Raw genomic sequence first — 25,737 nt, 5'->3', positions numbered from 1 at the left:
GATTTAATCTCAAGTATGAGAAGATCATTTGCCTCTCAGACCCTTGTGGACCCCTAGAAAAAATCCTGGATCCGGCCATGTATGCTCCTATGAGGGTGATACGCCGCGTGTTATTAAAACTGGCTAAAACTGATTTCTGTGTTATGCAGCTCCATTAAAGAAGAGAAAATGTCGCATAGTTGAAGTTTTGAGGAAAATAAAATATGCCAATACTCTTGATATATTTTTAGTAATTATCTAATTAATTGTAAATGTCTACGATTTTGATGCAACAGAAATGAAGGTTTTAAAACTATACCTATGTTTATGTCATTATATTATAAATATGCACATGTAAAAACCAATAAATGCAACTAATATGGCCTATATTTATCCAATTTTTATTGAATAATAAAAGTTGATTCAAAGAATTTCAGTTAACAGAGAATTAATTTAGGAGTTTTTTAAAATTCCAAAATATAAACTGAAAAATCAATTGAGGTAGTTAATTTAAGCTATACCTTGATTAAGTCAAACTTGCTGTTGCCTACAAAATTAGCACAGTAATGCTCAAAATATACGTACAAATAATAATATAATACTACACAACACAAAAGCAATTTTTAGTTTTAGTATGTAATATAGTTATTTGCGGTTTAAAATGTGTAAAACCAATGAAAAACAACTGCATTCTCTCTCCACCATTGCTACTCTACTGATATTTCCTTTCTTGCTTCTGCCATCACGAGTTATTCTGCATCCAAAATAATTGAATACAATCGTCACTTTCATGTCTGTCTCCCTACTTAAGTGTAATGTTAGTCTTGTCTAATTTAAGTGTACTGGGGCTAGCCACGATGATAACATTACGGAGTCACCCGCAATGCACAAATTGTGTGAAAAATCCACAGAGGAAAAATCATTCGCCTCGACCTCGGGGGAAATATTTCCATGGGGGAGAATAATGCCTCAGTAGCTTTACTGGCTAAAGCACTCTGACGGAAATCGAGGGATCCGGGTTCGAATCCCGGTCAAAGTGAATGATTTTTTCTTTATGGATTTTTCGAACAGTTAATCTTAACATCATCTCCTATGCTGCATACGAATATCTTGGTTTCCTTTATTTTTTTTCAACTGATATCTACCCATTACCCTACTCATACTTATCAGTGTTCTCCTAGTCCTTCTCTGTCTCTGCTATGATAGCTATGTCATCGGCAAATCTAAGAATGCTATTTTTTCTCCATTATTATTTACTCCTGAGACCTATTATTTGATATTATTGATGACTTTCTCGAAATTAACGTTGAAAATTGTTGTTAAATTAAAAAGTTGAGGCATTTCTTTCTTGCTTCTTCCATCGCTAGACATTCTGCTTCCCTGGCCCTTGTATGATGCGTAGGCTCTAATCACGACTTTTCAACTTTCAAAATCGACATTTGAACCGAAAGGTCGATTCAATCAATTAATCTTACGAATGGGACGGATAACGTTATCATAGGCCAGTAGAGACGCTACTGAGATCAAACGAAATGGTCAACATCGGAATCGAAGAATCGAATTTTGATCGAAACTCGAATATCAAGGCTCCATCTCGATTTCATCCATCTTAGTCATTTAAAACTCGATTTCCGGTTTTAATTTTTCAATCGCTACATTGTACGTAAACTATGCGAGCCCACCTCTGAGATTGGAGAAGACGGACGGGCTGTCGTTCGGAAAACTTGAGGGATAGCGATGTTAAATCTATCCGAGTGTGCAGGGAGACCTGGCAATGGAGGGGTGGGGAAAAGTGGCAGAGCTTTTTGACCGCGTGATAACTTGCTTGGCCCCGTTTGCCATCGCTCGGGCGATGGAACTTGCAGAACTCGTTCGTCGCGTCCCATTCCATGGGAGGGGATTGCACGCGTGAGGCACCAATACACCTGCCTGGGATGTCTTCCTGTACTGGCTGTTTGAATATGCATGCTCTGGAGAGGAGACGATGACAGGAAAGGGAAGGACGCGGTAATGCTCGAGATGCAAGACTAGCTGTCCACGTTACAGCGAGAACTGAAATATATGACCAAGTCCCAGAGATATGGTTTGAAGTTACGTTTAAATCAAGGGAAATACATAGAGGAGGAAGAGGATGTGTAATAAAGAATCTAAGCTTTTCCCGGTGAATAGCATGGATGAAAGCTTCTCGGGTTTCCAACCGGGTCAGGGTCTGCAGGACGTTTCATTGGGAGACTTCACCCAACAGCCTCAGGGCTGATGATGAGATACCATGCAGTCCCTGACCCGGTTGTAAACCCGAGAAGCTTTCATCGGAAATATATAATGTTTTTACAGTACAAACCCTGAATACAGCCAGATTTTTTTGCCACATAAAAAAAACCATTTATCATTGTATGCCTAATCAGAACTCGGTAGATTAGCCGCGTAATGAGGTGGAGCAGTTTCATGGGAAGTATAATGAAAGATAAAATTGGTGGAAAGATCCCCGGAGAGAAGGGAAAAGTGTATAGGGTACACCAAGAGGGATACGGGGAAGAGCCAAATTTTTTTAACGGCAAATTGGTACATCTATAAGAACGATTTACAGCCAATTATTTCTGTAAAGAGGCCATTAGATCAATATTAATATGCCATCGGGCATAAAACTGTTTCCTCTTAGGCTGAGCAGACTTTGCCGGGGTACTTTCTCCCACCTTAGCACCTGCCGAATATTTACCCACATTGCATCCAGGGAGACAGAGTAGAAAATTGAGTCCGACGAAGTCTTCACTGCAAGCCAAGCTTTTTCATCACGGCATGGCACTCACCATGATTCTCGTCACCAGTCACGAACTCTCGTATGCAAGTTTCGATTTTTTTTACCCATCAGTTACTCGCACGAATGCTCTCAAGGTTCGCACTTTTTGTAACTGGAACTCAGAGAGTGTAATGAATGGGTATGAAGCTATCTGTAGGCATTAACGTTCCAGTTATTAACACCATTGAGTGACGAAAGTAGCGTCGCAAAAGTACCTTCACCGCCTGAAAATCATTTACCTCACTTTTAAAACATCGAGATTGATGTTGACTGATATGCACGCATTAGCTTAATTTTTCCCGTTCTTGCCAGAAATAAAAATATTTTCGTATTCCGACGAAAAATGTTAACATCAACCAGAGAATATTTTTCTCTACAACCAGTGAAACTAATAATCAGGGGTGGTCTGGGGTGATTGGGGTCCCTCGGCTGGAACTCATTACGCAGGATGAGGCGGACTATCCTCCTCATCCTGCCCCCGCCGCCGAAAAATTTTAGGAAATGTCATGCCCGAAAATGGATTTGGACGCCATTCTGGCTCTTAAAGCCTGAATCACACGATCATTTTTTTTCGTCGCGAAAGTAATCACTATCAAGATCGCTTTTCCCGTCGCGAAAAGCAATCGCTCTTGTGATCATTTTTCTGAATCACACGGTCACTCCCGCCGTCGCTTTTCGCATCATTTCCAATATCACAGCTCGTTGTCATAGGACCCACATCACGAAATTATATAGCGTGTTTGTTTATTTATGTCGTTCCCACAATTGTCAAACGTTGCGCTGCAATCGCTCCATAGGGGAATGCGTTCCGATTGCCTGATATGGGGTTTTAGTGACGGTTTTAGCGACGGAAAAAGCGACCGTACGAGTGATGAAAAATAGCGATGGGAATCCTCATCGCGATCGCGATCGCGAAAAACAATTGCCGACGATCATTTTGCGCAGTAATCGCGATAGTGATCACTTTCGCGACGAAAAAAAATGATCGTGTGATTCAGGCTTAACCCATTATAACCCAATGTTGCTTCCAAGCGACATCAAAAATGTATAGGTACATTATATGCTCTGTTTAGGAAATATCAAAACTACACATTATTTTGTGGTGTTAATTATAATGACGAAATTTTCAGCTGCTACGATAATTATGATTGATTGCAACATTTTCAAGTTTTCACAATGAAAAATCTTGAAATTTGAATTCTCCCAAAAGTATCTTTGGGTTAGAAAGGGTTAAATACTAGATATAAGTTATGAAAAAATACTATTTACCACCTTACAAACTGTAATAATGTATTATGGTTCTATTAACTATTCAGTGATTTTCTCCATGCAGTTGCACTACAATTAAAAAATCTCTAAGTGACCTTTTCGAATAGCCCTTTCAAATAAGCGACAGGTTCTTTTTGATCTTCTAACACCTATATTTTATTTATTTTTTATATAATATTTTCTAACTTAGTATGATGTAAGTAAAGCGGCAATGAAAACGTAGAACTTAGAAAAAACTTTGGTCATAGGTATCTTAATCTTTTTTAGCAACACCTTTCATATAGACACATTTCACGATAGACGCGAGCGTTTTGGGGACTCCCTCAGCCCGGGGCCCTCGGCGATCGCCGACCAACCGACCTGGCCAGACCGCCCCAGCTAATAATACACAGTGGCTGCATAAACAAGGTTTCTTGAATGAATATCTATTATTTATACCACTTCTTTCTTCCTCCTCTGCATCAGGGGTATCATGGTGACGGAATGCGCCGGAACGCCGTTCCGGCACTGGTTAAGAAAAGACACAATAATCAAATAACACTTCATCAATTTCGGTGCCTCAAAATTTCTAATATTATTCTTAACCACTATAAAAATATTTTTCAATTTGTTCATTCTGTATTTGCTGAAATAATTTAAACACGCAGAGTAGTATTTCACTCGTAAAAAGTTTATAAAAGTGCGTGTCGGCACTAATAATTTTGCCATGACGTCACTGCTCTGCATCAGACTCAAAACAGAGAAGACTGGCTATCGACCAAATGCTTTCAGTGGACGAGATTAAAAAGAAGCAGTGGTGTAAGGTGATGTGCTTGGATACAGTTCCTCTGAGAATGGCCTATCATTTACCAAGAGACAAATTTCGCAAGGCTTTTAGACCATATACCACTCTCCGAAGGTTGCTTGTAAGGATTCGATATATCTAATAGGCATATGTGGAGTATATTAGTTAAAATGCAGCGATTGCAATGGTGTCTGTTCGAGGCAAACAATGAGAAGCTTCTGTGTGAGGAGGAAGGATCATTTATGTGCCTGCAGAAACAGCAGAGATGATTAAAGTAGTTTTGCTTAGCATTTTATAAGTAACTGCCATAGGGGCGATATTAAAATGAATATCTTATCTTCTTATATATAAAAATGAATCGCAAAATGTGTTGGTAAGCGCATAACTCAACAACGCCTGGACCAATTTGGCCAATTCTTTTTTTAAAATGTTCGTTGAAGTCCAAGGATGGTTCTTACGGCGAGAAAAAAATCGAATAATTGCCGGGAAAACCCTAAAAACAGCCCTTTTCTTTTTCACACCTGGGACCTGGGACGACGGAATTTCGGATCTCGAAAAAAGATCAACCCACGGCGGGATCAGACTACGGCACCAGTACGATCATACTACGGAATAGACCTACGAATCTGCAGGCGCTCGAAGGGAAGAAAATTTTTTTGACGATTTTCGAAAAAAATCTAAGTGCCGAAAAATTTCAAAGTCCAGAGTCCGGACCTGGGACGACGGAATTCGGACGAAATTTTTCAAAGTCCGAAGCCGGACCCGAGACGACGGAGGGACTTTGAAAAATTTTCGAAAGCGGGGGTCTCGCTGAGTAAAGCAAGACGAATCCCCCAAGCTAGGGCTGAGTCTCAAGAGATCGCAGCGTGGCAGCTGCTCTACCGAGTCCAACACCCCGCTCGGTACCAAAGTCGTCTACAGACAATTCCGAGACCCGACGCCGTCCTCAGTCGGTCACCCATGTTCGACCGCTTGGGGGAGGCATCCCGTCGGCGCTGGATACGCCGCCAGGTTTCCCCGATCGGCAAGTGGGCTCGGATGCCGACGCACCCCTAAGCGAGGCGCGTCGACTAAGAGCAAGAAAAGTGTCTCGAGCCTGCCGGCTCTCGCGTCTCCTCAAATCACCGTTGCCTCATCGGCTAGAGGGGATTCTGCTTTAGAGGCGTTCAGGCATAATCCCAATAATTCACACCGAATTATTACCAGGGTGACGGTTCTGTTCAGGATAATTTTTTGCAAATAATATAAAAAAGGTAGGAACAAAACACTGCCACATTACAAATTTTTTTGACAGGACGAAGTCTGTCGGGTCAGCTAGTATATTATAAAATTATGTAATGACCGCCGCGATTTAGATTCTAGGGAGCAGTTAGAAATTTTTCAATTGCTTAATAACCATGACAAAAGTCATAAAACGATTACATTTTTTCCCCCTATTTTGGCGTCCGTTTCAAAATTCATCTCATCTTCCGTTACATGACTAAGGCTACTATAATAAGATAAATAGATAATAATTAACGCCTGATGATAATGATTATTTATCGAAACCCATTCATTAAAAAAGTGGTGTAATTATTGTATATTTATCTGAGAAACCTTAAAATGTAATGCCACATAGCTAAACACGAGTCGGTGAACTTTGCTGCATAAGTAATAATTGAGTGAATTTGAAGTGAGAGGTAATACCATTTCAAATAGAATTGCGCTGAAGGCTGGAAGGTTAAAATGAATACTCTTCCTCTTTCGATTACATCTTTTCGACATGAGCAAAGAACTATGCATAAGCATGACGTATCTAACGCTTCGCTATTAGGTGCTTTGAATGAAAAACATTTGCTGCATATTAATTGACGACACTCATTCTCTTGTGCAAAATTTTACAATATCTAATGCCGTATGTAATTTTACATGCCGTGTTTTGAGCAACGAAACAATTTGAAAATCCTATCTTCTAGAATGTTGTAATCCTCGTCGAAGTTTTTCATAGAATTCAAGAAAAGACAAGGAGAAGGAATGTTTACATAGCTATTATTTTTACCACTGGGTGATGAAGAACGGTATTGAAAATGGCTTGCCTATTTTCCTTGATACTAACTTTTGATTCAAATAGAAGAAAAACCATTTTTTGCCATATCACCCGGCATCACGGAATATAATATGTGTATCGGAAAATAATAGAGAAGCTCAAATTTAGTTCAAGAGCAAAATCGGTTATAGTATTTGTTGGAAAATATTTTGACCATTATTACCTATAATGTAGGGAATGGAAATTGCTTGAAATTTTTCTAGCAGCCAGAGAATACGTTAGATTTGAAATGCGTGTCCTCGATCATAAGTGATTCATTAACATTGAATAAAACTTTTTTTACCGACTCCTCGCAATTTTAATAGATTGGACAACCTGAATAAAAGCTAGATTCGCATTCACCAACAATCAATGCCTTTTACTTAGCTAGCGCAGTTTCATTGCCTTCAAACTGAATAAGGTGAGCTATAGCAGTCAAGGGCATTTATCGCTACTATAGCACTGATTCTAAAATGAGATGAAACCTTCCAGTCTCACATTAGCAATATGTTAATGTGGGAATTTTTCCCGAGTCCTTTATATTACTTTAAGGTCGGATATCCCCGGTACCTTTCTTTCTCTACCGCAAAGATCGTGTTCAACTAGCGATTGGTATCTTCTCAAATTAACTGCGAGTCTTTATTGGCTTCTCCGGCATATTAGTATCGGGTTCTCCTCGTCTGTACTTCACTTGAGGGGAGATAACATCACTAAATATGAAAGGAGAGCTATCAGAGCTATATTAGGCTAAATGTCTCGGTACCAATGGTTAAAGTGATAACAAAGGCAGTATCAGAGGCATGCAACAGAACCCCAACAATTTTCTTCATTGTAGACCGTTGCGCCGTCAGTATCTCAATGGAAGCGAAGAGAACATCCAACTGCCTCACCCGACCGTGTTAATGGGCTAATGGAGCATGTAATATAACTCAGAGACGCTGCGTAAAGAGGATCAACTCTTAACCCTCATCTTGAAATGGCGGATTTTTATATCTCGAAAAGTTAGATTTATCTGGTTAACCATTTACGATTTTTATTGTTTAAGATTTGATAAATGATAATTTTTATCAAGGGTTTACCGAAAATCTTCACAATAATCACGTTTTCAGTTAATTTTATTAAAAATTCCAATTCAAATAAAATGAATGTTTAGTGATGAACATGAGATGTTTGCCAGGAATATATTTAAAAATAGGCCAAACTTATTGCAATGATAATATGAAGCCAATATAATACACTCAAATCCAATGAGTCCATACAAATACTAAGACATTTTACTATGTGAACAAATGGCAACAGAACTTTCAATATATCTATGACAACTTGGATGAGAAAACACTAAATTTAGTTGACACTTCTAATAATGCCCTAATTCCGGCAAGGATATACTGAATTGGTGTAATGTCTGCAAAATGATGCTTCAGAGAACTGCTGGAACTAATAATTCTCCTATAAACCACAAAATATGATGTAGTTATTCAGTTTTGGGCCCATTATAAGGCACGAGAATAAATGGATACAAACTTTAAAACATGAGTCAAGCAAAAGAGCAGCGCAGAAGAAATTAAAAGGAATATTCTGACATCTAAAGTCGTAATCGAGATTATAGCAAATTATTATTCATATTCCTAGTACTATGTCATTTTTCGCTTGCTTTAGACTCAAATGTATATGACATCTCAGGGAAGAAGATTAAGCTGTTTTAGTACCAAATGAGAAACAAATATGGAGCAGTCACGCGTTAATATTTCAGTAACTAATTATCACAACAATGAACTTTTTATAACTGATAACTTCTGACTTTACTTTGTGAAACCTCTCCATATTGGAAATGAAGAAATAAAAACTTTGTATTGTTCACTGTTATTTAATTATGGGCACGACCCGTAACTTGACCCGACCCTTGACGTAACCAAGTTACGAAACCCGAGTCGCGCCCATAATTAAATAACAGTGAACCTTACAAAGTTTTTATTTCTGTATTTCCAATGAACTTTTTATTTCTTCTTTTCCATTGGTGGTAGGATTTTCAATTTTTATGCAACGATAGTCTTTTTTATATCTATTCGCATGTATGACACTCTTAATATTATATCATTAATTGTCTCATCCGGACTTCCAATTCTATTTATCCTTTAACACGTCTAATGGCTGATGTCTTTTCAAAATAATCCCTTCAGTTTAAATACTGCATAAGTATACAAAAACCTATTCTTCCAAGCGCGAGTAAGAATGCTTCATACGTTTTAATGGAATGTTATACTTGTATGAAGCTGAGTAGAGTATGAGTAAAGAGCTACGCCACATTAAATAGAGGGTTAGATGACTTGTGATCATGATACTGAACCCAGTTGTGGTTACACTTCTACCATGTTGAGCGGAAGAGGTATTTAATTAAGTTACCGTTTCTCCTAATAGATTGAACAGGTGGAATTTTCATCGGCTTGACTTTAAGTCTGTATATTCTGGTAGTGAAGCACAGTTTATTAGTCTAAGAACCAATCCAATAAGATTTATTTCTAGCTGGACTGTTAGTTTTCCAACAGTTAAGAATATTATAGTACCGCTAGAGTGAAAAATAAATATTTTCCTATCACTAGAGAGAGATTCGTACGTCCAAAACGATATACACTGCTAGGAAAGACAGTAAATCTAGTCATCCGATGCATATATCCACCGAAAAGTGGGTATTTGGTGTTTAAAGATGCTAGTTAACTGCGAACAGATTGATTTTTCACTTAAATATACCCTCAGATTTCAACTTTATGGCGTCTTGCGGTAAAAATTTCTGCCAGACTGTTTTGTGCATCGGAGTGATATCATCGAATCGTAGGAATTTTATTGCACCCCCTTTCCCCTCCGGAATTACCGTGCAGTTCCAGAATGCACTTAGCGCGTCAAACTGTTTACGATCGGCAGTGTGTGTGCTAAGATAAATGACAAGAGTGCATCATTCGCCCCGAAGGTGGGAAGATGGTGAGGATAGAGCTCGATCTGGGAGACGAACGACATTAAAATGAGGTACATGCAAATGGTCTGCTTTTAAGTTGCCAGCTAAAACTCTTTACAATTTTATATGGTGCCCTGGGAGGCAAATGACACTGAGGAATGGCGCCACGTAAAACAGCTACTTTTTAACGGGCCAAATAAAACACGGCGTCTTCGAGATGGTACCGCAACGCTTTTAAAGCGGCCCGATCCAAGCTGTGATACCCTAAAAAAGTATTTAAAGGTTTTAAAGTAGAATAATTGTTAGATTTGGAATGAAAACTGTGAGGTATTTCTCCAGTTCTGAGGGGAAGTGGTTCCTTAACCTTACTATTTAACACTAGAGGTATTTCTCTAGTTCTGAGGGGAAGTGGTACCTTGAGCTTACTATTTGACACTAGAGGCAATCTTCCAGTTAAAATGGTTCAACAAGAAGTCACCACAATAAACTTTTATACCCTTGACTTGAGCAGATTATGGTGCATAACTTTACGTTATGTTCACTACTAAAAAGGTTGAATAAGTTACCTAGTTTCAGATCATAAGAGTAATTACTTACCATGATTCAAGATTTTCTGGTTCAAATTTGACATAAATAAAAAGAACTACATTGAAACGAATTAAAATCTCTGTAAAAAGCAATTAAAACCCTCATAAAAAGTATAAAATAGCAAAACGGTTACGGAACACGAAATATTAATATGCTATTATGAATTTTCAGGCAAAATAGTGGCTTTGATCTTTTCGTTTGTATCGAAGTTCAACTTTACCTATCATTTCCATAATCAAACTTTTCAAGCATCAAACATCTTTCAAAAATTGTAGGGAGAAACGTGTCTTGTATTTCTCTAGGGTTATTTTCATAATCCTCGCTAATTTATTACTAAAATTGGTTAATACATCTAATTCATATTAACACATAACGACTGCGAAACATAGAATTCGTTTGTAGGAATAACAAAATTGGGTGGTTTCAGATCTAAAATTCTACGACTTCAACAGTGATAAAAGTACGACTCTCTTTACAGTCTGAGAAAAACTGAGATGCCTCATTGGACCTCATATTACCTCTTGCCAATTACCAATGCCTCATATTACTCCCTTGCGAATCACGCATGCGTCAACTTATCTTTAGGATAACACCTTGAGCAAAACGGGTGAGCAAATATAATTATTTCCCGACAGATCCCCATGAAGACGACAAATTTAGTAATGAATTCATGAGGATTATAATAAGAAGTCTAGAGGCTTACAAGAAAGAAAAATTTCTCCCGGTAATATTTTCTTTTCAGCATCCACTTCATCTTCTAAACCGGTTTTTAAGCCCCGCAATAAAAATGATTGATGCCTCTCGACGAATAAAGGCACAGGGCCTTATCCAGAATAACAGAGGAGTTATAATATTCTCGTATCATTAATACACTCACCAACATCACTTTGCAACTAAGTAAGGTTCACTTGGTGTATAAGCCGACGGAACTCGACTTAAGTAGAGTGGGAAGCCATTATATTGTACGCTTAAATGTGCCAGATGTAACAAACATATCAGCGGATGAGTATTCTTGGGAGGAATTAATACCGTATTCAGTTTCTGAGACCGAAAAATAGCGGCGTCAACTCAGCTCCGTGACTTTTTTGTTCCCCGGACGCATTGTAATAACTCTTGCTGCATACGTTAAATGATACGTCTTTAACTTTCAGTTTTGTTTTGAGGGCGTTTTCCTGCAGTGGGTTTCATTCTCCAATTAGGGCGAAAGTCAATATTCTTCGGTGTTGCACCACGTTTTTTCACATCTCTTTATGCTTGGCAAATGTAAATTACTTCACTTTTCCAATTTTTTGTCATTTACTTCGTAGCATACTTGTGTGTCTCTTTTGCACTAAAGTGACTTTCAAAAAAATTCAAGGGGAACTTGACGATGCATTTTTCTGCAAATCTGTAATGTATGACGAGGAATTATACTTATGAAACATGACAATTAATAGCCCCAATCTTGCACAAAAAAGACGTATTTTAATTATCTATTTACACAAAGCTATGTCTTAAGTCGAGTTAGTTACACCACTTATAACTCGAGAACAGCTGTACCAATTTTAATGATATATATTTTTTTTATTCGTCTCGGCCCCGGATTACAGAATAAATATTAAAAAATAGTATAAGTTCACAAAAAAATTACTCTCGGTGTTATGAGTATTTTTTAGGAGTTGGTTACGCTGCAAACTCTGTCAAGTCAGTCAAAACTAGATAATTTGTTTTGTTTTTACCAATTTGAAGACAAAACCTTTTTAACTATCAAAACATGTAAGAAATATCAAAATAATATCCAAATCATTTGATTTGAGCTAAGCCCAGCATGAGTTGAGTCGTCAACAAACTCGTCACCACTGTGTGTGTAAACAAATCTCCCAGAAATTGCTGACTATCAGTAATCGTGTTTCTATCGAAGGATCGAGCCGATTGATTTAATTTCCTCGAAATTTTTGCAATTTCTTTTCATCGAAAGACGGATACGGATAAACTTTTAACATCTATTTAATTCTATCGCTTGAAATCCTTCATCATAAGCTTTATATATTTTGTCCGCGGCTTCCGTGTCTCAAGATGCGGCCGATTGAATAATCCCATTTTCTATCCAAGGTTTTTCAAAAGACTTCTCTTTTCTGCCACTATCGATAGAACTTCCGCATTACTCGCATGATCTATTCATTTGTCCTCTATCATTCTTCTATGAACCACATTTCGAAAGCCTCCAGCCTTGATGTATCCGCTGCTGTCACCGTTCATGCATCACTACCATAAGTAGGCCATTAATAAAAATGTAAAAAAATTAATTCACTAAGTCATTCTAAACTTCGTGATAGTTCTGGGGCGGTGCTAGGAACAGGGTGGTTTACTCTTTGTTATTGACTAAATCGAAAGATTATTAATCCTGGATTACCCATTCCACGTTTTTAGATTTTTAATTTACGATATGTATTTTTGCGATTAAATGAAAAGTGAAAATTTTCAAGCGCGCGAAAACGCGACTGATAAGTATGAATGCTGGGAAAAGCCGTGTGAGGCCGCCTTGGTCTGAGGCTAAGAGCGCCGCCACAATGCAGGCTACTAGCAGGTAGCAGAGTACCCTGCTAGCAGATAGAGCTTGGCTTCAATAAGTATTATTATACCCTATCAAACGAAGGAAACTTTCCGACCATAGGGAATTTTAATAGGTGATTATTAAAAGAAGTTTCCCCGAGCTGTGTTCCACACGCATGCATTGGTGATCTCAGACGATGTAAAACTCCTGACCAAGATAGAAACGAGGTCCCTGTGACGTGACGTGGAGTGGCATCGCGTGGCCGCCAATCTGGCCTTTTTCAAATTGAGCATTAACATCCGTCTAAACTGAGATTTCTAAAGCCAAAGAATTTGTATATTATGAATAAACTAATGGTGGGTAACGAATCGCAATCAATGCCTTTCATTTTCTTTGAAGAAAACTACCCTATTGAGGCTAGCTGGGATTTTAGGCGCAACTAATTATGGGGGATGGGGAGGTATGGAGTACCTGCCAAGTTAAGCAGGAGTTGCGGGGGCTCTTCCACAGGTAATATTTAAGATAAATGGTTCAAAATGGTGAGTTTCTGAGGGATATTTCATTAATCATTACACTATTCTATAAGTAATAATAAGTAATATTAATCCGATTACGTAAAATGGATTAAATTTAAAAACTTCTCTGTGCTCTCGTGGGGGGATTTATCCCCAAAATCCCCCCTCGCCACTGTTCCATTATCAGGTTTCTTAGGATTTGACTACTATTAATACCGAATTAGATTCTAGAGAGCAGTTATAAATTTTAAAAACTACTGAAAATCTGGACTCTCATAAACGAATATCTTTACCCATCCTTCTCTCCTCTTCTGGCACCCGTGTCAAAATTCATCTCTTCCTCCGTTCGGTAACTAGGTTACATAAATAAGACAAGTGAACAATAATTTATGCCTGATGAAGATGATTACTCATCAAAACCCGGGTCGCTTTATTTAAGAAATAAGTGGTATAAGTAAAAGTTGACAGCCAAGAAATCGTAAAAATAATAACACTAAAAGTCCGCAGTGATATGGCAAATATTTTACTCACCGAGACATAAAGAGCAAATAATTAGATCCTTCTGAAAATTATGAACACTCCAAGGGAAATTCTCATGGCGTGAGGTAGCTGAGGGAATTTATATGACCCATAAAACCTTAATAAATAAAAATATATTTAAATATGATAATAAAAATATTTCAAAATAATTTACTCTTAACCAAATCAAATAAGCTAAGGTTACGCTCCATCATTATAATATTTACCTCTAAAGGTCCCATGAGACATTTAAAAAAGGATAAAAGTATTTAGTATAATTTACTGCAAATTCGGCTTCCAAAAAGGAAAATATGAAGTTATGCCATACGCATACATTTAGAGAAGTACGCGCGTTGCATACAATCGAAATTTGTTGTCCATTCAAACCCATTGTAAAGCCGTATACTTTAAACTACGTCAATATAATCTGGAATACAATATATTTATTATTGCTTGTCATCAAAATGAGCTTAGTTGCAATGCTTTATTTTTCATATGTGTTTGTGTCCAAATTCAGCCAGGTTGTAAGTACGGAAAGTGACGGAGTAAGCGATGAAATAAGAGACGGTGGGAATGATCGTGTGATTTAGAAAATATTGGGTCTAGTGATCACTCATTTAGTCCCTGAAAACTAACAGCTAGTGCTATCGCTCTGAGGACGGATAAAATTATCGTGTGTTTCAGACTTTACTTTCCCGGAAAAAAGTTGAAGGAATTTTTCTCGGGTTCTCCACCGATTTAATTTCTCCATGGTCGCCTTATCTCAACCACTGGATAAACCGAGACAAATTCCTTCAACTGGAAGGAAACGCCCTATAAATGAGATAGCGAGGAAAAATAATGCCGTTCGATTTCCCGGAGGCTGATGCATAATTTATGATTGCCGCTAAAAAATAATTCTAGGCTTAAATGTGCCCATTAGTACTCACCAGATATGAAAAAGTTTTAATAGAGTATTTTTATGGAATTTAGAGTATTTTTTGCTATATTAATCAAAGAGAACATTTTTCCAATCATCCCTATAAGTTATTTCAATGATACAATACCATTAAAAACCCGCAAAATAAAATATTATCTGTTTTTAACAAGGTATGAAGTTTTCGCCAAAAAAGTGTATCGCTCTAGAGGTTTGCGGACGATGTGGTGTTCGTAGGCCTGTTAGCGAGAGGGCTGCATGAATGTGGTAGGAGGATCAAACACATAAAGACTGTTGAGTTGTTGCTGTTGCTGTATTGCAAAGCATCGCGTGCTAGAAATATGAGGCTGAAGATAAAAATAGAACATCACCTACTTGAGCAGGAGGAGCAATTATAGTATTTGGGCAGCAAAAAACTCTGGAAAACGGATACCGGAGTAAGGACTTAACCCCTTCTAACCCATAGCTACTTCTGGGAGACATTAAATTTCAAGGGTTCTCCTTTTAAAAATGCAAAAATATCTACTCGATCACAATTATTGTGGCAGCTACATATTTCACCATTAAACTTTACACCACAAAAGAGCACGTAGCATAAAACTTTCCTAAAAGAGCTAAAATGTATACATTTTTGATGTTAGTAAGAAGCAACATTGGGTTATAATGGGTTAAGGAAGAAAATTCCTTCATCAAAGGAGATATTCATGAACAGGAAAGAGTTGATGAGAAAATCGTTGCGTAAAAGTCTAAGGTTAGACTAGTTAGGGGCCTCATCAATAGCGCATTCCTTTACGATGCGGAAACATGGAAATTTACGAAGGAGAACAAGAAAATACTGGAGGCGTTCTTAATGTGGCTCTGGAGAAGAATGGAGAAAATAAAGTGGGCGGAGAGTGTAACATAACGCTGGCCTGGTCATTTTTCTTTCACCACCTCATGGTTTATAGTAACAATGAGGGAACCACCATATTGTGGATTTTGAGAATAAACAATAGATCTAAAGGCCGTATCACACTAGCGACTGCGACCGCCGCTGCGACCGCGACTGCGGCTGGCCCGTCGACCAATCAGAGCGAGGCAGTCGATGCTGCGACTGCGACTCAGAAGAATAGCCGACCGGCTATTCCCCTGAGTCGCAGTCGTTGTCGCAGCCAATCAGAGAGCTCTATTTCAATCTCGCATGCTTGCGGCAGACGTGTTTGTTTTGGTAACCGTAGCGAGGGAAGTTGAAGAAGGTTGTGAGATAACGCTGAGATAATTTCGGATTTTTAAAGTGATGATGGAAGCCCGGCATATTAGATATTGGACCCGAGTACACAGTTGACTAATAATGAAGTACGTTTTAACATATTTTAGGAACAATTTCAATAATTGCTGCTCTCCATCCATTCTTTGGGCTTTCGTAAACAAACAATCCACAAGCAGAAACGTTCATACGTGCGCATGCGCGACCGTGGCGTCGGTCGCAATGTGTGATGGGGTGCAGTCGCAGCCGCAGCCGAAATCGCGGTCGCAGCGGCGGTCGCAGTCGCTAGTGTGATACGGCCTTTAAAGTCCGTACCGGCTAGCTAAACCGGTCGGCTATTCTTCGGAGTCGCAGTCGCAGCGTCGACTGCCTCGCTCTGATTGGTCGACGGGCCAGTCGCAGTCGCGGTCGCAGCCGCAGCGCCGGCCGCAGTCGCTAGTGTGATACGGCCTTAAGGAGTGGAAGCCAAGCGTGTGGTGCATTGTAGATCAAAACCGTCGGAGTATACGGACGTTCAAAGAGAGAGCACGCGAGTTTTTGGTAAAGGGAAGTTCCAGAGTGTGGCATCATGCGAGACATAGCCCACGTAAAAAACGAGAATTGTAATAGGAGCTAGAATTAAGGAGGGGAACGGGAGATTTTACAACAGGACGAGACCCAAAAAAGATGAGGGCCCGCCAAGGACGAACAGCACGCAGGCTGAGAGGATTTTCCAGACCACAGAGGGACGAACCAACTTGTGTCGTCGAATAATTGTGTTGTAACTATAAACTTTTATTTTCATATAAGATACAAAAAGCCATAATAAGGCAAGAGGTTTTAGTTGGCCAAGAATTAAGTTTGTGATGGTATCCAGTTGTATCAAGTAATTGGAGTTTGTGAAAAGTTTAGGTGATGAAGTGTGGCAAATTATTTGACAATATACTTAAAAGAAGGAATAATTATTCATATACCAAAATTGACTCTAAATTAGAATATACAGTTGATCATGACCTAAGGGTAAAAGGAATTATTTTCATTATTGAAATTGTCTGTAAATTGAATATTTCATTTTGTCAAGTAAATTGCAAACGTATCTCTAAAACTGCAATGTTTCATGTATTTTCTTTTCAGACCAGCAAGCTGGGGCAGAGTAATTAAAATATAAGGTAAAAGAAGATATCGGAATCGTGATTTCTTTCCAAGAAAAAATAAATAGATTTTCGTGTTACATGTTTATCCACAACGTGGGGGATAATACAAATTGGAATAACAACTACATTTCTTTTCAAGAGGAAGCTTTTGAAAGAGATGCAGAGGAGATAAAGTTTGAATAGAACGAGGTCTTAGGGGGTTGGTGTTTTGGAAACAAATGCAAAAAGGAAAAACGTCTGACAGAATGTGCCAGGGGTATTTTTGCTGACGTATATGATCAAGGATTAATATAGAGAAAAATTTCGTCAGCTCCTCCATAGTACATTTGAAAATCAATGGCAAACATGTGGACTTTCGTGAATCTTACATCAATCTTTCACCATATTGGTAATTTCAGATGCGACAGTTAAGAGACCGCTGAAGAATATATTAGATCCAGCCAAGAGAGAAGACATAGGAAAATATAAAAACCTAAAAATTTGCACTCTAGCTGCGGATGAATAAAATGGAAAGATTGATGTTCGTTTGATATTTCATTATGAAGTGCCTTTCTAACATATTGACCGAGATGAAACTACAGTTGGCCAGCAAAACGAAAAATTAGACGTCGGCTTCATAACTTACGTAATTTCTTCATTTCCTTACTACTCGCTCCATAATGAATTTGATTTCACTAAAGATAACTTTTCAGACGGTAATATAAAAATCGGAAGCTGGTTGGACTTATACCAAGAAGAAGTAAGACTGGTTTAAGTTGCTCATGAAATTCAAATCGATATCTCGCCTTTCAACGGCATTTTTATCGGTTTACTTACTTCTACACCAGCCCGGATGTGGAGAGTGACTATTAAATAGCAGATGAACTAAACTGTCAACTTGCGTCTAAGTTTTGCCTGGAAGAAACTTCATTTGGGAATAGAAAATTTTTTTGACTACAGTTAATTCGAAATTAATTTCATTATGATGCAGTTGAAATAGGTATGTGGTTTTAAGCCTGAAATATTATCATAGATGTAGCCTCATTTCATGCATAAATTGGTATGATAAGAAAAGTCCACTGAAGCGGGAATCGAACCACGGACTCTTTGTTTTCCGGACCACTGTGAAGACCACAGCGCTATCAATTTACTTTGCATATTTTGTTCGCCTTGTATTTTTAGTGCTCCTCCTTTTAACATTAACTGCCATTAGAAAAATTATAATGGTCCTGGCAGTGAAAGATGGACCCTTGGCTTCTCTCCACCGCGCTAATCATTACGCCTGTGATTTACAATGCCAATGGGGTGGTTTCCTATTATTTTTTTATTGCCTAAATCGAAAGATAATTACTCCTGGAGTACCTACGTATTTCACGCTTTTAGATTTTTAAATGACGATATCTATTTTTCGCGATTAAATGAAAAGTGAAAATTTTCAAGCGCGCGAAAACACGACGCGTAAGTATGAATTTCGGGAAATCTCTCCGAGTGACGTATTTCTGGTTCCCGCTGCCGCCTTGTGAGGCGACCTTGAGGCGAGTTGAGCGCTGATACGACGCAGGCTGCTAGCGGGTAGCTGAGCACCCTGCTGGCTGGTAGCGCTTGGCTTAAATAAGGATTATTAATACCTTATCAAATGAAGAAAACTTTCCGACGTTAGCCAGTTTTAAATTCAGGGATGTGATCCGATACGAAAAAGCACTTTAAAGCACGAAATTTCAATAGTTTCGGACCGCTGCCACTTTAAGGCACTAAACCGAAAAGGCACGAAACCGAAAAGGCACTAAACCGAAATTGCACGAAATGCGATGGCACGAAACCTCCTCAAGTCCGAAATGGCACTTTACGGAAAAAAGTGCCGATCCGAAAAGGCACCATAGTTTCGTGCCATATAGTGCAATATAGTTTCGGATCTTACATCTCACTCACTCAAAGGCGGAGAGGGGCTGGAGAGGAAGAACATTTGCCTATAAAAATTTTAGGAAAGACGGAATGGAGGGAAAGAGAAGGAAAGGTCATTGGCCACTCAAATGAGGTGGCAATCTGGGGAATTCCCCGCGGGAGAAAAAGGGACGGGGCGGGAGAACGTCCGTTTTCGGGACTCTATTGAGGGATTATACGGCATATGCTGGGGTTGTCCACTCATAAAGAAAGGTTCAAGGAGTTGTTTTAGAAGGTTTGGCATTTTTTTTGCATTTTGCATTGTTTGAGAAGGTTTGGGCATCGGGTGAAGACATAGTTAAAGAGGTAATTGAAGTGGTCAGGGTTCTGTGGCGTCTGGGGATAATGAGACGGAATATCCAAGGGGAGACGAGAAGCGCAAGGGAAGGATAAAATAAGGTGGAAAGGGGTTGGGGTTTCCAACGCGAGAAGTGAGCGGCTACAGATAGGAGAAGGCGAAAAATAAACCAAGTATGAGAATTGAAAATGGACAATTTTTGAATTACCTCTAATGCAAACTCTGAATGTGACTTTGCATTGCACTCCTTTGCAAATTCACATGTATGCTACGAGTTTATCAGGTATTTCGCAGGGAGAAATGAATCATTTTGTGATTGCCAGCAGCTGTTATACCTACTCTAATTATTTTATTCAGGTGGCGACCTTTCTTCTTACCTGTCCTAAGTAGATCATAAATTTGAGCATTTCACTTAGTAAATACCCCATCGGAGAAGGTGGGAATATGTCTGTATTTTTGTACAGTAAATTTCCGAGAGTTGTTCTCGGAGTTGAAATGCATTGTATGGTAAATAAATACTGTGGAAATTGCAAACAGTTTTATTGTTGTAGACAAGTTGCCAACAAATTGATGACGAAAAATAACTCTTCTCTTTCACCCTTTCTTGAAGAAAGTATCCCGTTCTTGATGTCATCTCTCATAATAGTTACATCAAAAAATTATATGCAAAAAGTTATTATTTTGCTTTCCCAGTTAAATATTATGAGGTGACGAAAACTTAAACTGGGATGCTGTTGTGTCGTACGAAAGCGGATCGTGAACTATCAAAAAGCGTGATGTCATTATTGTTGACACCTTTAATGAAAGTTCTTCTAACCGTTTGACAGAGCACTAATTAATAGTTTACATAATGAAAAATCAATCCTGATATTACAGTGCCTTAGTGACATAGTGAGCGCTCATAGAAAATTAGCTCGGAAATCGGGTAAATTAACGGGAAAAAATTAACGTTTATGGATTCTATCTGCGATAAAAGCATTTTTTATTTTCTTTAAATAAAAAAAATTAATGGACTGAATCGTCTCACACGGTAGTAGACATCCATGGTTGAAATATAGCATGTATATTATAAAAGAAGATTAAATTATATTGATATTTATTATAATAATGTTTTCAGAACAAATTAAAATTTGGGATTATTTGTTAACACTTTCGCGCCGGAGCCCCATGGAGGTTCCGGCATTATGAGTTCCTTGAAAATCTTTTGTACTCCTCTGTAACGAGCACTCTCGCGTCGAAGGAAAGCAAAGCTTCTCAACTGCCCTAAGACAGGGACGCAACTCAGCGGGGCGCCGCGCCGATCCTTCTCCTCTGCCCCAGTCCCAGACCCTCGAAGGATTAAAAGACTGCTTCACAGTGCTAGTCCAAGGTCAACTGACTGAAATAGTCGTGTTTTATAGAATCATGTATTTGCTGTTCCCATCGATTATTTAATGTAAGATGAATTCCCTGGGTTTTTCTGAGCGTGAAGAAATTTTAAGCGAAGTTCTAACGATCATATTGACGGATTTAGAATATTTCTATTCCATATAGGACGATTTGCAACTGAAATGAACTCCGTTGAAATTAACGCTAGAACTCCGATTGAAATTTCCATGTGATGAGCGAAAAATGAAGAATTCATTTCTAACTTCAGAAATATAAGGTAAGCTACGAATATATTTTTGGAACAAACAACGCAAATAGCAGTGGATGACCGCGCAGAGGGGATAGAAAAGGGTCGTTCAGTTCGAGGATGGGCCTGGGCGAGAAGGACATCCACTAAGCTGGTCTTTTGTGTCCGCATCGGTCCCTTCCTTAAACCCCGCGCGGCACATATACGCGGTCTGGCACTTTAACCACTTTTTCGGATAATTTCGTGCCACCCGGCACGAAACTATACGAGGCGGAAAATAAAGTGTATGGGATCCTAAAATTTTAAAAGTGAAAAGTTTCGTGCCAGCCTGGTCCGAAATGAATCGGATCGTTTAGTGCCCGGTCCGAAAAGGCACGAAATCGTTTCGTGCCTTTTCGGACCGGGCACTAAACGTAAAGTTTCGTACCGGATCACATCCCTGGTTTTAATAAGTGATTATTAAGACATGTTTCCCTGAGCTCTGCGCCTCATGCATGCATTTGTAATCTCAGACGATGTATAACTCCTATCTACTCGTATAGAAACTAGGTCCCTGTGACGTCAGGTGGAGTGGCATCGCATGGGCGCCAATCTGGCCCTTTTCAAATGAGGATAAAAATGGACCATTGCCATTCGTCTAAACTGGTATTTCTAAAACGAAATAATTTGTTTAATATGAATACAGTAATGGTGGGTAACGAATCGCAATCAATGACTTTCGTTTTCTATGATGAAGGAAACTACCCTATTGTAACAAGTCTCATTGTACCAGATTCTAGGTCCTCTCGGTCCATCGAGGATGGCAACGCGAGGGAGAAAAGAATTCAGGGAAACCAGAACCGGTTGAGACTCTCAAACGATAACTTGGCGAGGTAATGTGTAATATTTCGATCCTGCCGTGTGAAATACATGTGAATTTAAAAATCGTCGGAGTACAATAGGGTGGTTTCCTATTTTTTTATTGCCTGAATCGAAAGATTATTCCTTCTGGAGTACGTATTTCACACTTTTAGTTAGACGATATTTATTTTTTGCGATTAAATAAAAAGCGAAAATTTTCAAGCGCGCGAAAACGCGACGGCTAAGTGTGAATGCCGGGAAAAGCCCGTGTGACCTCATTCTGGTTCCGGCTGCCGCCGTGAGAGGCCACCTTGGGGCGAGGCTATGATCGCCGATACGATTCAGGCTGCTAGCAGGTAGCAGAGTACCCTGCTAGCAGGTAGCGTTTGGCTTAAATAAGGATTATTAATACCTTATGAAAGCAAGGAAACCTTCCGATCATAGGCATTACTAATAGATGTTTCCCTTAGCTCTGTGTCACATGTATTCATTGGTAATCTCAGGCGACGTAAAACTCCTGACTACTAGTATAGCATCTAGGTCCTTGTGACGTCACGTTGAGTGGTATCGCATGGGCGCCAATTTGGCCTTTTTCAAATGAGGTTAAAATTGACCATTAACATTCGTCTTAACTGGGATTTCTAAAACCAAATAATTTGTATATAATGAATGTGAATAAAGTTGGGTAACGGATCGCAATCAATGCCTTTCGTTTTCCTTGATGAAGGAAATACCCTATTGTCTTAGGAATTCGGAAACCTGAATAGTGAAGTAGTTTGCTTAGTGGCCCTAAAAGCCAATGGTTCGTGACTCTATTCCCGGTCGAGTTGAATTTTTTATCTAGGCATTCAAGTATATTTCACCGCCGCGCACGTGGCAGGCTTCGAAATATTCCATTTATAACATTGGGAGTGCTTGACAGACGGAATTAATGAATTCTTACAAATGCAAACGTTAACTTTTCACGATTCCGTATGATTAAAAGCCTTTATTTCCTCCATCAAAATATAAAATACGTAAAAAGTTGAACTTGATTTGGATCATGGGTGGTTAGAAAATCGCGAAAATGAATAAAACTAACATTTCATACAAATAAAAAAATATAAACTTGGATACCAAATGGTTTCTGTAATCTTCCTCGTATTCATACTAAGGGGCATATGTGTTGTCAGAGATACCGAAAGATATACCGATACTCTCGCTCGGCTGCAGATGCGTGGGCATGCGAAATGGTTAGTAAATTTTTATCCCGTTAGTCATAGTGACTCTCTACTAAGCCGGTAATGTTCTTAGGAAATTAATAGCCTTCCCTGGGGATATGGTATTAGAAATCATGATATTATAGTAAATCGCAAATACTTGAACTGACAGAGGATACATGTTTATCATCATTTAAGTCTTTCTGTACGGAGTTGCTAAATATCACTAAAATTGTCCCGTCCTGTCCCAGTCAGTCCGCATTTTTATCCTCTGATTTCTGGCTTTTTTCCATCTACCACAGTACCGTTGTCCTCATCCTTTTTCCATATATGTTCCTACCCCTTTCTTTCTTTACCTGTCAATTTATTTGTATGTTTGCACTTAATGTGCCGTGTCAATGAATGAAGTAGTGTATCAGCCATATTGGCTTATTTCACTTGGGCTCTGCGTGCCCCGGAACGCTTGTTCCTGTCTCTTTCCTGCTATCGTGTGAGTGTGTATCTTTCCCTTCATTCTTGTGTCCTCGTCCATTTCTTCTGCTGGTGAGTGAAGAGCTGACCCAGTGCCATCTATTGGTTAATCTTGTTGGCCGAAGCAAAGGGAGTTATATAAAATTGAAAAACTAATAGAATGTTTTTCATACATTGGAAACGCTGTTATTTCTTTTCGGTGAGGCGCCAATTTCATTTTATTTCATAACAAGTTTCTTAGTCATTTTGATTAGAATCAAGAAAAGTTATTTCTTAGACTGGTACTTCATAGATTCGTTTTCTAAAAAATGTTATACTTCCCGCGATATTTGTTGAAACTGCATTTAAAAGTTTGCATTTTAACACAGTCGTTAAGGGCAGTGCTTTAAGAATAGGAAAAATGTGGATAATTATTGGAAAGTATAAAGCCATTCTGACGAAAATATAATATTAATTCTCCATACCGCGATAATCACGATAAAACGTGGGTACATCACCGCACTAACTTTTGAGATACAAGCTAATTAATACATGACTCACAGTCAAAACGCGATGGTTATATGAAAAATTCGCTGTTTGACTAAAATGGCGCTGTAAAAGAATAGAGTAGTTTCCTTCATCAAAGAAAACGAAAGGCATTGATTGCGATTCTTTACCCACCATTAGTGTATTCATAATACACAAATTATTTGGTTTTTGAAATACCGGTTTAGACGAATGGCAAGGGTCAAATTTTATCCTCATTTGAAAAAGGCCAGATTGGCGCCCATGCGATTCCACTCCACGTGACGTCACAGGGACCTAGTTTCTACACGAGAGGATAGGAGTTATACATCGTCTGAGGTTACCAATGCATGCATGAGGCACAGAGCTCAGGGAAACATGTCTTAATAATCACCTACTAAAACTGGCTAAGGTCGGAAAGTTTTCTTCGTTTGATAAGGTATTAATAAACCTTTTTTAAGCCAAGCGCTACCATTCAGCAAGGTACTCAGCTACCCGCTGGCAGCCTGCGACGTATCAGCGCTAAGCCTCGCCTCAAGGTCACCTCACCGGGCGGGAGGGGGAACCAGAAATACGACGTACGGAGATATTTCCCGGCATTCATACTTGAGCGTCGCGTTTTCGCGCGCTTGAAAATTTTCACTTTTCATTTAATCGCGAAAAATAGATATTGTCATTTAAAAATCTAAAAGTATGAAGTACGTACTCCAGGAGTAATAATCTTTCGATTAAGGCAATAAAAAAATAATAGGAAACCACCCTATTTGCAAGTACAACACGCACAACCTTTTTAGATGTTAGCAAATGAATCACAGGTGAAACGCGATGGTTATAGAAAAAATGGGCCTACGTTCGGCTAAAATAGCTCTGTAAGGGAATTTTCAAGTATTACACGCAATTCTTTTTTAGATATTAGCAAATTAATACATGAATCACATACAATACGCGATGGTAATAGAAAAATTGGGCCTACGTTTGGCTAAAACAGCTCTGTAAGGGAATTTTAAAGTATTACACGCACTATATTTTTAGATATTAGCAAATTAATGCGTAAATTACAGGCAAAATGCGATAATTACAGAAAAAAGGCGCTACGTTCGTCTAAAATGGCTCTCAAAGGGAATTTTCAAGTACTACGTGAGTACATGTTCAGCCATTTTTGAGCCATCCCTTCGCCCATCTGAAGCCTGAATCACACCATCATTTTTCCGATCGTCTGTATGTTAGCACCAGCGATAGCGTTTATAGTAACTCCTCGACCTAACATTCTCTAAATCCCACGGTCCTTCAGCGGTCTCTTTTCAATCAGATTTTCGCTTTTCTGTCCTTTACACACCACTTTCAATTTCCACCACTCTTTGCACTTCCTGCACCAATAAAATGTATCAACTCGGTTGATTTGATGCTACCCGTACTTGGGATTGCCACTATTGATGATTTACAACGGATTGATCGATACCATATAACAAAAAAATGTGACGAGCACATTTTACTATACATAATTTCACTACGGGTAAGTGGCACTTTTTCCTATAAATAATTGTATAAATAGATACCTTGTTTTTAATAACGCATATAATATGTATAAATAGTTCC

This window comes from Ischnura elegans, chromosome 11, assembly GCF_921293095.1.
Source record: "Ischnura elegans chromosome 11, ioIscEleg1.1, whole genome shotgun sequence".
NCBI classification, from domain to species: Eukaryota; Metazoa; Arthropoda; class Insecta; order Odonata; family Coenagrionidae; genus Ischnura; species Ischnura elegans.
Note: the sequence above shows the minus strand (reverse complement) of the source record.